Here is a 12,509-nt window from a genome sequence, read left to right as displayed (position 1 = left end):
ACACGACCCATGACTCGAAAGACAACGCGAGATTTCATCAACGAAGATTTTGTTTTCAGTACCGCAGTGCGGACCTTTGTAAAAGACTCAGACGCAATTATTTTCTCTGGGATTTTTCGAGCGAATATTTCAGTGCCCACCTGATGTGAAATAAGTCAGCATTCGCCCTCAAAGCTAACGTTCAGTCACATCGAATTCACAGTGGAGTCCGGCGAAACGCAGAACACTTCAGTCGGTAACATTTCTAAGTCGCTTGAAAGTGGTTACCGGGCTTTTGGCGCTTTGGAGCGTTTTCGAATCCTCGGAAATGTGACTTTTCCATATCTTATTCAATCCACATATGGAACTCAGCCTTTATTTTGATTAGTTTTTCACTGACTGTCACCAGGTGCAGATTCTTGAGATCGTGAAGTAACATTATTTGGTAACAAGATAGCACAAAATTATTGATTTCAATTTAATGTCAGTAAAATAAGCTTGAAAGCTACTTTCCTCCAGTTATCTTGCAATTGCTGCTGAACATGATGACTTGTAGTTAAAACCTGTTATTATTAAAATTCAAATATAGAGCTTTGATTGGGCTTGAATCTCAATAATTTGTTTTTTTTTTCTCTCTTTTTCTCATGGAATTCAATAAACCGTGTTGAACACTTCAATGATTCCATTTCTTTTCATTTTCTTTGAAGTTTCAATAGCTAACATATTGTACCATAGCATTTTACAGATTTAAATAACACGTGTAAAATTATATCTCGTAGACTAAAAAATTCAAAATTTTGCCTTTTAGTTATCACAAAATTTCGGCTGGTAGGGTATGCCCCACAAGTTCACTCTAGTGGCGTACAGGTCCTAAATATGGTCCTTGGAAGTACAGGATCATCATACTGTCGGTAAACGTTTCATTTCTTGCATATTTTCTTGCCACACGCATATCGCGCCCAACAATTTGTTATCTACAGCTGATAAGGATGAACGGAAACGTTTCGCTGCTTGCCTGTCTTCCTCCCCTGCGTGCAGTTCGTAGCGACTTGACAGTTTTTGAATTACTCCGATCACTTATTCACAGCGGCCAAATCGGTAGTGACACTGAGTACAGAATACATTTTCAGTTGCCACGTTTTCTCTGCCGAGCAGAGTTCGCGTCCGACATGGCCTGGAAATTTAATTCTTCTTTCGAAACTGACCGTCAGTGTTAAATGTGGGACCTGTTACACTATAGTGAGTAGGAGGATTTGTTGCCAAACCCGCAAGAATTTTTTTCACTGGGGTGGGGGGAGTTGTAATGTAGTAGGAAGAACGTTAAGATAACAGAAGAAACTCTTTTCTGGAAATGCAGAGTCCGCAGCAGGAACATTTTGACTATGAAGGAGGAAAGGATAATACGTGCACTTAGGCACAGTTGAAAGAAGAAAGGATTGATGAGGATCAAGACTTGACGGAGAGGAGGAAGGCGGTTGGGAACAGTCATTTGTTAAGAAGGCGGAGAGAAAGCGAACACGATCGGATAAAAATATCCATTCCACTTAACAAGCAGTGTGAATGAGAATTTCCCCAGTATTTCAGAGGAATCACAACAAATATTCCCTAAAAAAAGTATAATGAAGTCACTAATAACCACGGAGATTTAAGTCAGTATAAATGTACAAAACCTAAAAAATAACAAGTCAAGAGGCTTAGATGAAGTACCAATGTGTGCACTAAAACAATGCCTAAAATTATAGAAAATCCTTCACAAACATAATAAATGAGTAACTCACATCAGGCAGATTTTCTGGTTACTTACAATAGGCAAGCGCCTTCGCGAAAGAAAGATAACCAGCAGACATAGCGAACTACTGGACCATTTTGTGTCATCACGCTCAAAAATAATAGAATCAGTCATGAAGTACAGATTAATCAATTACTTGAATAAATATAATCTTCTAAGTCAATCAAAATTTGGTTTCTGAAGTAGTAGAAGTACAGTAGCAGCTACAGATGAATTCGTAAAAGAGGTACTAGTTAATGATCCTGATAAAGATGAGTGTGTCACAGAAATGTTTTGATATCTGCCTGAGGCTTTTTGTAGTGTTGATCGTAACATTCTACTGGATATGCTAGAATAATCAGGAATAAAATGTATAGCTATTTGGTTTTGTTCATACCTAGCAGATAGCGTACAAAGAGAAAACCTTACACACATCCAAAAAGAGAGAAAACTTTTAGTAAACACTTATCAGTAACAAACTATATTTATGAAGTGATTCCTCAGGGTGTCCTGATGTACGTCGACGACTTTCCCAGTAATGTTAGTCACGACGAAAAAAAGTTCTGTTTGCTCTTGATGAGGGCAATTTCGTAGCTACTGAGAAAACAAAAGAACTCCTTGCAGAGAGCTCAGGTGAAACAGCCAGGGCAGTTTACGATTTGTCAATATGTAATAAAGAGAAAGAAAATGAATACCATAAATTTCAGTTTGGCAATGGAAAAACTACACTGTTAAATAAATTGTAGGTGGTACCTGTGTAGATTGACTAACAAACAGAAAATTTCTACGACTGAAAACCGACTTTCAGTTGAAGAGACATGAACATATAAACCAAACAAGATGTCATCAGCATGTTATGCCCTTAGACTATCGTCATTGTGTATCACCTCTCAGTTACTTTATATTCGAATGTACACTCAGATCTTAGCTGTGAAATCAAATTCTTGGCTATTATGACCATAGTTTTCAAACCACACAAAGGGACCACAAGACTAATAAGCTAAAATAGTAGTCAAGCTCTTTACATTGATCTTTTCAAAACACAGTGGATGCTAACTACACTATGTGACTACATTTACAAATCAGTTGTGCTCTTCAAAAAATAGGAATGATAATTACTCCAAAAACAGCTCTCTCAACGACCTTGGAACATGATTTATATTGAATTTACGTTTATAAAGAAAGAATAAACATAAAGCAGAAACAGCGTTTTCTACCAGGAGGATTAAAAAGATTACTAAAATGATCTTATTGAAAAAGTTAGTTCAAAATATATTTTAACAATATATTCTATAAATGAAGCATTACTTAGATAGCATAGCGCAGGTAGTTTGGTACCTAATGTAACTCAAAGATACAATAATAACGGTAAAAAAACGTCTACCATTTCACATAATATTTTAACAAGAAGTTTAATTCTTTTCTTTTGTTTACTTTTCTTTTCTGGAAAACCTTACTACCAGAGTTATGCAACGTGTAACAGTAATATTTTAACCTACCTCTGAGCTCAACATTTTGCATATTATAGAGGGATGTTGACTTGGTTTTTGAGGCTAGCAAATGAGAATCTGTTGGATACACAATTCAAACCAGACCTCTACACTATGGTTTTCGGGTCAACCAATAGTGTGAGTATCATTACTGCATTAAATAATTTTGTAGTATGTGTGTGTAGTGTCTGTAGTAACTGGGAGTGAGAAATGAATTACCAGTGTACCACTAAATTTTTACTTTATTAAATAATCTCTTTGCAAAATAGTATTGTACACTAGGGGTAAACCGAATGATGTATCACTGTTTCAAACGGACTGGCCTTGTATTTGGGAGAGTAGTGACTTATATGGAGCTTGTTATCTCCTTGTTGCTAAACTGTATTACCATGACATGTACAATATTCTTGCAGAAGCGATCTACGGATAAATAAAATTACTACTGTCGCTATTATTTGTAATCTCCAATTTCTTACTACCATATAGGTTTCACATGCACCCTCTGAATTTAAACACCGTTCCCCAGCAATAAATGACATGCGTGACTTGTGCGAGAACTGTATTTCTCCGATATCAATTAGTTCGACGTACAAGTATCTGCGTTTGTTACTAAACCTTCAGCACAGTTGTAAAAATATACTGTGAACTGAGTTGAAATGAGAGATTAGTTCTATTTTACAAGGCCTTATTGTGCTATTAATTTGAGTTCACATTAACGATAATGTACTTTTTCTCCTTCTGCAATACTATCAACATGAAGCGGAAAATGAGCAAACGGCCTGGGATTCTTCAGAGAAGAGCCAGGAAATAAATGAGATTCTAATTTGAATCGACAGTCATTTTCAGTCATAGATGGGCCCATTACGGATTTCAAAAAACCATTGAAATCTAATGACATTCAGTAACGAATGTAGCAAGTAATGTTTGATTTGTAACGTATATGTTGCTCGACAATACCGAATTCATATGGTAGAAAATTTAGTAGGTAGTTTTATAGTTTGCTCATGAAGCGAAAATGCCTTGACACTCACTACTACAACCAGCGCTAATCCTCCTGACATCGACAAAAGACATTATACAGCTTACCCTACTCCAAAGCTGTGAAGTGGTCTGGTCTTTGCAACCCTCGGTGCAGAAGCCAAGAATTAATTTCTGCGGAGTAGTATGTATTTCTCGTGACGCATTCTAAATAATGAAACTTGTCAGAATACGTTTACCACAATGACTGCATACAGTGGTCGTACCAAATAACGTGAAGACATGTGTAACAACAGTATTAAAGAACGAAACTTTATGTATACTTTGGTACAATGATAGACAGAGAATGGAGTGGTACGGGTGTAAGAAGGGGGAAATGTGCCGGGATTCTACAACGGGGAGCTTGACAACATGCAGTGGAGCCGTCTAACATGTTTATTAAACATTTAAAGAAAAGTGTAGATGAAAGAAAGACAACCAAATTTCATTTTTGAACGAAAAATTTGGGCAAATGTCTGTTAGAAAATACTAACCAGTAAATGCAACAGCTAAGAGGAAATACCTCCAGTTAATGTGAAATATTATAGTGCCTGTGCAGGTATAGGGAAAAAAACCGGAAGAAATTAGAGCTGCATACTGGATGCAACACGATTCTCTCTGGCTCTGAAATACTGTATCATGTTTCAGGTTGCTACCAACAGCTGCGCAGCCAACCGCTAAGCAAAAAACTTTTTTTCGTATCATCCTTACCTTGTAATTTATCAAGAAAAAGAGTAACTGAGGAGCACATAATTTGTGAAACTTAATGGTGTCTTTCGGCGAAGCACATCCTCAACCGTAGAAATCATACTAGCTTATCGTTCACCTACTGCCTGTTAGTGGAGCAGAGAGAACACTACCGTGCTGTTCACCTTATCCGTCTTCTGCTTTCATATCTTCAACAATGTCCGACACTCACTTGTTATTGGACAGATAGATAGATAGATACAGGGTCCCGGTATGCGCATGGATCATCGCCGTTATACCCTGAAACGGTTTAAAGTTTACATGCGCAGTTACAATTAGAGTCATGCTACTAACCTTTGCATTACTTTACTTCTGAAGGCACCAAAGATCGTAGCATGTCTTCTAGATCTTAATCGTCGTATCCCCTGGTAACAGAGAATCTGTATGACTAGTATCATACCATCATAGAAGTCTGTCATCTATGTTACAGCTGGCCTTTCTTGCTTTTTTTGTTCGTTGCATGGTCTTTTAGACACGCCATGTTAAATCATTGTTCTTTCTTAAGATAGTAACATACAACTGAATTTGAATAACGTTTCTGAAAAGACTTTTCAAGGCGAATAGTCTGAAAGATGATACAGACATATTAGTCAATCCCGCAAAAACATACTTCGAATTTTACAAACATCATTACTTAGGGAGTATCTGGAATACGCTACACGACACTCAGTAGCACTGCTGAAGGTACAGTGAAGATAAAATTAAGCTAATAACAGCAACAAGCGACACGAACTTAAGACTTTTCGTATCCCATTGTAACTCGGGCTGCAAGTCTTCTGTTAATGACAGACATAGTAAGCGACTCGAGCAATTTGCGTCCGTTTGTGATGCAATTTAATTCTACGAGGAACTTAGTACTGAGTATAAAATCGAACATTCTGACAGTGGTTGCGATAAAAATTTGAAACCTAAAGATGATGGTGCATAAGGAAAGAAACTAAAATTTGAAAAGACTACGCCGCGCCGATACCAACGGGCATATACGTCAAGCTTCCAGCTATCAAGATGCAGATTATAATCTTTGTGAATTATAAGCGCATAGTTTGCTGACTTTTGAAAAAAAAAGGCCTGAAGTATTCTCTTTTAACGAAAACTAATATTGTCGTTTAGAATACGATATTATTCTTGTGGCCCACTTTTCTCCATTTTCTCCCATTTCTCTTTATATGGGGACTCTGCTCCTGCCTCGTGGCCGGATAAGTAGGTTCAGAAACTCTCTGTTTCTGCAAAACCTGAGCGAGCTCTATACAATCCGCACTGCCAGAATGACTTGAGACATCATTAACATGACAAGAAAATGGTCAAATGGCTCTAAGCACTATGGGACTTAACATCTGAGGTCATCAGTCCCCTAGACTTAGCACCACTTAAACCTAACTAACCTAAGGACATCACACACATCCATGGCCGAGGCAGGATTCGAACCTGCGACCGTAGCAGCAGCGTGGTTCCGGACTGAAGCGTCTAGAACCGCTCGGTCACAGCGGCCGGCTAAGATGAGAAGAATAGCTCATTCGTGGAAGAAAATTGCAGCACCTTGAAAGACGCCAACCCATCTGGTCATGCCTTCTGGCTGCCACATCCGTCTGCATCAGTCGCACCATCCGAGAGGTAGACGCTGCCCATAGAGTCAGACGAGGTAATAAAAACTGTCGCGCAACAGAATAACGTGATGAAAAGGATGGCCCTAAGAAATGTGTCCTGGTGTTGGTTGTTTCAAAAAGCATATACAGGGTGATTCAGGAGGAATGTCACATAATTTGTGAGTTGATTCTACGTGGGAAAATGAGCCAAAAAAGGTAGTACGAACTTGTGTCTGTTTTTCGATCGTTACGGAACTGGGGCGGGTTGAAGACTACAAACATCCATGAATGACTATGAAGACTAGTCTGAATATTCCTTATCCAAATGCATTTATCAAAGCGTTGCAGGCTGTGAGGCGTTACACATCGAACATCATCTCGGCGGGCTTTAATGCGGGCAACAGCATCGGTGATGCGAGCGACAAGTTCTTCACGTGTATGTACACATTTCCCCTTTAACCGGCCCATAAACAGAAGTGTAATGGGGTTAGGTCAGGTAATCTGACAGGTCCGTCAGTGCCGGTTCACAGTTGAGAAAATGTGTTGTTCAGCTACTAGGACATTTGTCTTTTACATTTGCCATCGTTGCTCTCACGTCACGTCTGCCAAAATGGCAGGTAGGTCTTCCATCAGGAAACGTGAGTGTGCTGCGGCTGCCATGTGATATGGCAGGAGCACATCTACATCTACATTTATACTCCGCAAGCCACCCAAAGGTGTGTGGCGGAGGGCATTTTACGTGCCACTGTCATTACCTCCCTTTCCTGTTCCAGTCGCGTATGGTTCACGGGAAGAACGACTGTCTGAAAGCCTCCGTGCGCGCTCTAATCTCTCTAATTTTATATTCGTGATCTCCTCGGGAGGTATAAGTAGGGGGAAGCAATATATTCGATACCTCATCCAGAAACGCACCCTCTCGAAACCTGGCGAGCAAGCTACACCGCGATGCAGAGCGCCTCTCTTGCAGAGTCTGCCACTTGAGTTTATTAAACATCTCCGTAACGCTATCACGGTTACCAAATAACCCTGTGACGAAACGCGCCGCTCTTCTTTGGATCTTCTCTATCTCCTCTGTCAAACCTATCTGGTACAGATCCCACACTGATGAGCAATACTCAAGTATAGGTCGAACGAGAGTTTTGTAAGCCACCTCCTTTGTTGATGGACTACATTTTCTAAGCACTCTCCTAAACACAGTCCTATCACCACGTCATCAATCATACCACACTTTCACTGAGAACCTAACTTGGGATCTCGTTTCCCCTGTGTCATGTGTGTTACGGATGTTCAAGATATTGTGTGTAAATCTAGCCACATCTGCAAGTGAATGTACTGCGCGACGTCTCTGTGCAGAGCCAACAATTCACAATCTTTTTGTCTGCTTGCTGCGTCACCCTGATCAGACGTTGCATAGGCTGCCCATGGAATGGCTACAAGCCCTTAGAATGTAACGTACATTTCCGGAATATCGAGCTGATGGCTAACGCGCCGGGTACTGTCGGTGGGCCTCCGTTGTACCGTTGCAATAATGTCTTCCCCTTCCACATCTGACTGGACGGCTTCTCCTTCTGATGTTACATGTACACTGGGTAGTGTTCCAGGCTTAAGTAAGATATCAAAAACCCTGGCAAATATCCTAGCACAGGATGTTCATCGGTCTGGAAAATGTCTCTGTTATTCTGTCGCAGTACCAGTTCACAAACAACATGTCCGCGTACTCTGCATGGACAAACGAATGCGTCGTGTTGATATTCATGGACACAATGGACTTCCTCAGTTAAAGACATTCAAGCAAGACACCCACACTGCGTCATGCCTGCTCACTGATCCAACCCACGATTGCACACTGGGCACACTTGCAGCTATGCCTCATTGCGACATCACAGTGCTGGCGTCTATTGGAGATTCCCCAGATGTCTTGTAGGACGGATCTGGCCACGACAATTCCTACGCAGCATTTCGGTGAGTAATAGTCACACTTGTGATCATATCAATTCATCGATCTATCCGCTCCAGTTCCGTAACGATCGAAAATCGGACACACGGTCGTTAGGCATCTTTGGATTATTTTCACATGTAGAATCTGTTGTGTTGGCAGAAGAGCCAACACCGGGTTACTAGAGGATGCCGAAATGCACGGGTTTTAGCTCACGCAGGCTGGCGTGAGGAGGGAAGAACTATACTGACGTGAGGTCTGGAACATGACAAGGAATTAGAATTCAGAAAGCGGACGTAATTAGTTTGATACTTAACTTTAATCCATTAATGACGAACGTCGCTCTTGACAGTACATGATTCACAATATTATCCATTCAGATTATAGTAACTGAATATGGCACCTTGCTAGGTCGTAGCAAATGACGTAGTTGAAGGCTATGCTAAACTGTCGTCTCTGCAAATGAGAGCGTCTGTAATCAGTGAACCATCGCTAGCAAAGTCGGCTGTACAATTGGGGCGAGTGCTAGGAAGTCTCTCTAGACTAGACCTGCCGTGTGGCGGCGCTCGGTCTGCAATCACTGATAATGGCGACACGCGGGTCCGACATATACTAACGGACTACGGCCGATTTAAAGGCTACCACCTAGCAAGTGTGGTGTCTGGCGGTGACACCACAGAATCACCTCATAAATTAAGTGACATTCCTCCTGAATCACCTTGTATTTTCGGACGGTGCTTATGTTCGTTGCGTATTTGTTTTGCCTGTTGGTATTCCGGTTGTAACGGATTTATTTAACGACTGCCGTTGTCTTTTGTAGTTCACTATTGCTATCTGAGCTTAAATATTGTCATTTGGTGATAGTGAGTGTAGCTGTGGACGCTAGAAAACGGAGTGCCAAGTTAAGAAATCGAAAAAAATCGACATTTTCTTCTGTTTGAGTTCTATACAGGGGCGACAGGAGCGGACGCATCCAGAAACATTTGCGCCGTGTGTGGGAATAGTGCCATTGGACAGAGCACGGCAAGAAAATGGTTTTATTGTTATAAGGAGAATCATTTTGACGTTAGGGACTCTGCATGTTCAGGAAGACCTTCGGGGTTAGTTGAAGATAGTTTGAACTCATTAATCCACAACGAACATTTTAGGTTAGGCTTTACCGTGACTGTTATTCACATTAGTTTCCGACACCACATTTGTTTACAAAATATGACAGTCTACATGTCATGTGGTTCGACAGTGAAAGGAACCTGTGACCACTGGTTCAAATGGCTCTGAGCACTATGGGACTTAACTTCTAAGCTCACGAGTCCCCTAGAACTTAGAACTACTTAAACCTAACTAACCTAAGGACATCACACACATCCATGCCCGAGGCAGGATTCGAACCTGGGACCGTAGCGGTCGCGCGGTTCCAGAGTGTAGCGCCTAGAACCGCTCGGCCACCCAGGCCTGCTGTGACCACTGGAGACAGTGCTACAAGTTCCTCCAAAAATCTTAACACAACACACACACAAATGTCATATTAACAAATGTAAATCCACCTGATGATGGTTTAAACCTTTGAAACGCGTCGTGGAGATAAATAAACAGTGACTGGTAACAGTAAACTTGTTGTTTCATTTAATGCACAACGATCCACGTCAGAGCACTCGAGAAGTGGCAAACGGCAAGCGTGATGCATTGTCATCATACCACCATCGTGCGACATTTGGATGCAATGTGAAAGGTTAAAAAATCTGGTGTATCGGTGCGAGATGCTCTAAACCACTGTCACAAAAATCAGAGTGTGACCATATGTGCATTTCCGCTTGCTCTTAATCAATTGGTTCGTGAAGAACATCAACCATTCCTGTCCTGTATTATTACTAGTGACGAGATATAGTGTCTTTACTCCAACAGAAGGAAAAGAAAGATATGGCTGAGCCCAGACAAAGCTGCAGCTCTCCATACGGAGACCTGCGCCCATCCACAAAAGATAGTGTTATGCGTCTGGTGAAACAGCGACCGTGTGGTGTACTACGAATTGGTTACCCGAGGTGTAACATCTACTTCTGAAATTTATTGTTAGTAACTGAGACATTGTGCAGACGCAGTCCAAGCATGACTGCCAGGAAGAGTTGCCTGAAGTGATGCTGTTCCACGATAACACTCGCCCCCTCCACCGCGTTCTGATAGACTCACAAAAGACACTATACAGGAGTTGGGTTGGGAAGTCATTCCGCACCCACCTTACTCACGTGCCCTTGCACCCTCAGATTTTCAACTTTCTCGCTCTCTATCGAACAATGTTCAAGGAACTTTCTTTCCGGGTGAAAATGTGCTGCGAACATGGCTCGACGAGGTCTTCGCTTCCAAACCAAGTGATTTCTACAGTCGTGGAATACAAAAGTTACCGCAGCGTTGGCAGACAATTGTAAATAGTAGAGGAGAACATACACTCCTGGAAATTGAAATAAGAACACCGTGAATGCATTGTCCCAGGAAGGGGAAACTTTATTGACACATTCCTGGGGTCAGATACATCACATGATCACACTGACAGAACCACAGGCACATAGACACAGGCAACAGAGCATGCACAATGTCGGCACTAGTACAGTGTATATCCACCTTTCGCAGCAATGCAGGCTGCTATTCTCCCATGGAGACGATCGTAGAGATGCTGGATGTAGTCCTGTGGAACGGCTTGCCATGCCATTTCCACCTGGCGCCTCAGTTGGACCAGCGTTCGTGCTGGACGTGCAGACCGCGTGAGACGACGCTTCATCCAGTCCCAAACATGCTCAATGGGGGACAGATCCGGAGATCTTGCTGGCCAGGGTAGTTGACTTACACCTTCTAGAGCACGTTGGGTGGCACGGGATACATGCGGACGTGCATTGTCCTGTTGGAACAGCAAGTTCCCTTGCCGGTCTAGGAATGGTAGAACGATAGGTTCGATGACGGTTTGGATGTACCGTGCACTATTCAGTGTCCCCTCGACGATCACCAGTGGTGTACGGCCAGTATAGGAGATCGCTCCCCACACCATGATGCCGGGTGTTGGCCCTGTGTGCCTCGGTCGTATGCAGTCCTGATTGTGGCGCTCACCTGCACGGCGCCAAACACGCATACGACCATCATTGGCACCAAGGCAGAAGCGACTCTCATCGCTGAAGACGACACGTCTCCATTCGTCCCTCCATTCACGCCTGTCGCGACACCACTGGAGGCGGGCTGCACGATGTTGGGGCGTGAGCGGAAGACGGCCTAACGGTGTGCGGGACCGTAGCCCAGCTTCATGGAGACGGTTGCGAATGGTCCTCGCCGATACCCCAGGAGCAACAGTGTCCCTAATTTGCTGGGAAGTGGCGGTGCGGTCCCCTACGGCACTGCGTAGGATCCTACGGTCTTGGCGTGCATCCGTGCGTCGCTGCGGTCCGGTCCCAGGTCGACGGGCACGTGCACCTTCCGCCGACCACTGGCGACAACATCGATGTACTGTGGAGACCTCACACCCCACGTGTTGAGCAATTCGGCGGTACGTCCACCCGGCCTCCCGCATGCCCACTATACGCCCTCGCTCAAAGTCCGCCAACTGCACATACGGTTCACGTCCACGCTGTCGCGGCATGCTACCAGTGTTAAAGACTGCGATGGAGCTCCGTATGCCACGGCAAACTGGCTGACACTGACGGCGGCGGTGCACAAATGCTGCGCAGCTAGCGCCATTCGACGGCCAACACCGCGGTTCCTGGTGTGTCCGCTGTTCCGTGCGTGTGATCATTGCTTGTACAGCCCTCTCGCAGTGTCCGGAGCAAGTATGGTGGGTCTGACACACCGGTGTCAATGTGTTCTTTTTTCCATTTCCAGGAGTGTATTATTGATGACTAAAGCCTCTGTTACGTGTACCGTAAAGGTATGGAAAAACGCCACGAACTTACGCAGCAACCTACTAATTTCGCTAAAAAAAAGCTTCATCTATCTTCATCTACAGCTACATCCAT

Source organism: Schistocerca americana, chromosome 8, assembly GCF_021461395.2.
Source record: "Schistocerca americana isolate TAMUIC-IGC-003095 chromosome 8, iqSchAmer2.1, whole genome shotgun sequence".
Classification (NCBI taxonomy): Eukaryota; Metazoa; Arthropoda; class Insecta; order Orthoptera; family Acrididae; genus Schistocerca; species Schistocerca americana.
Note: the sequence above shows the minus strand (reverse complement) of the source record.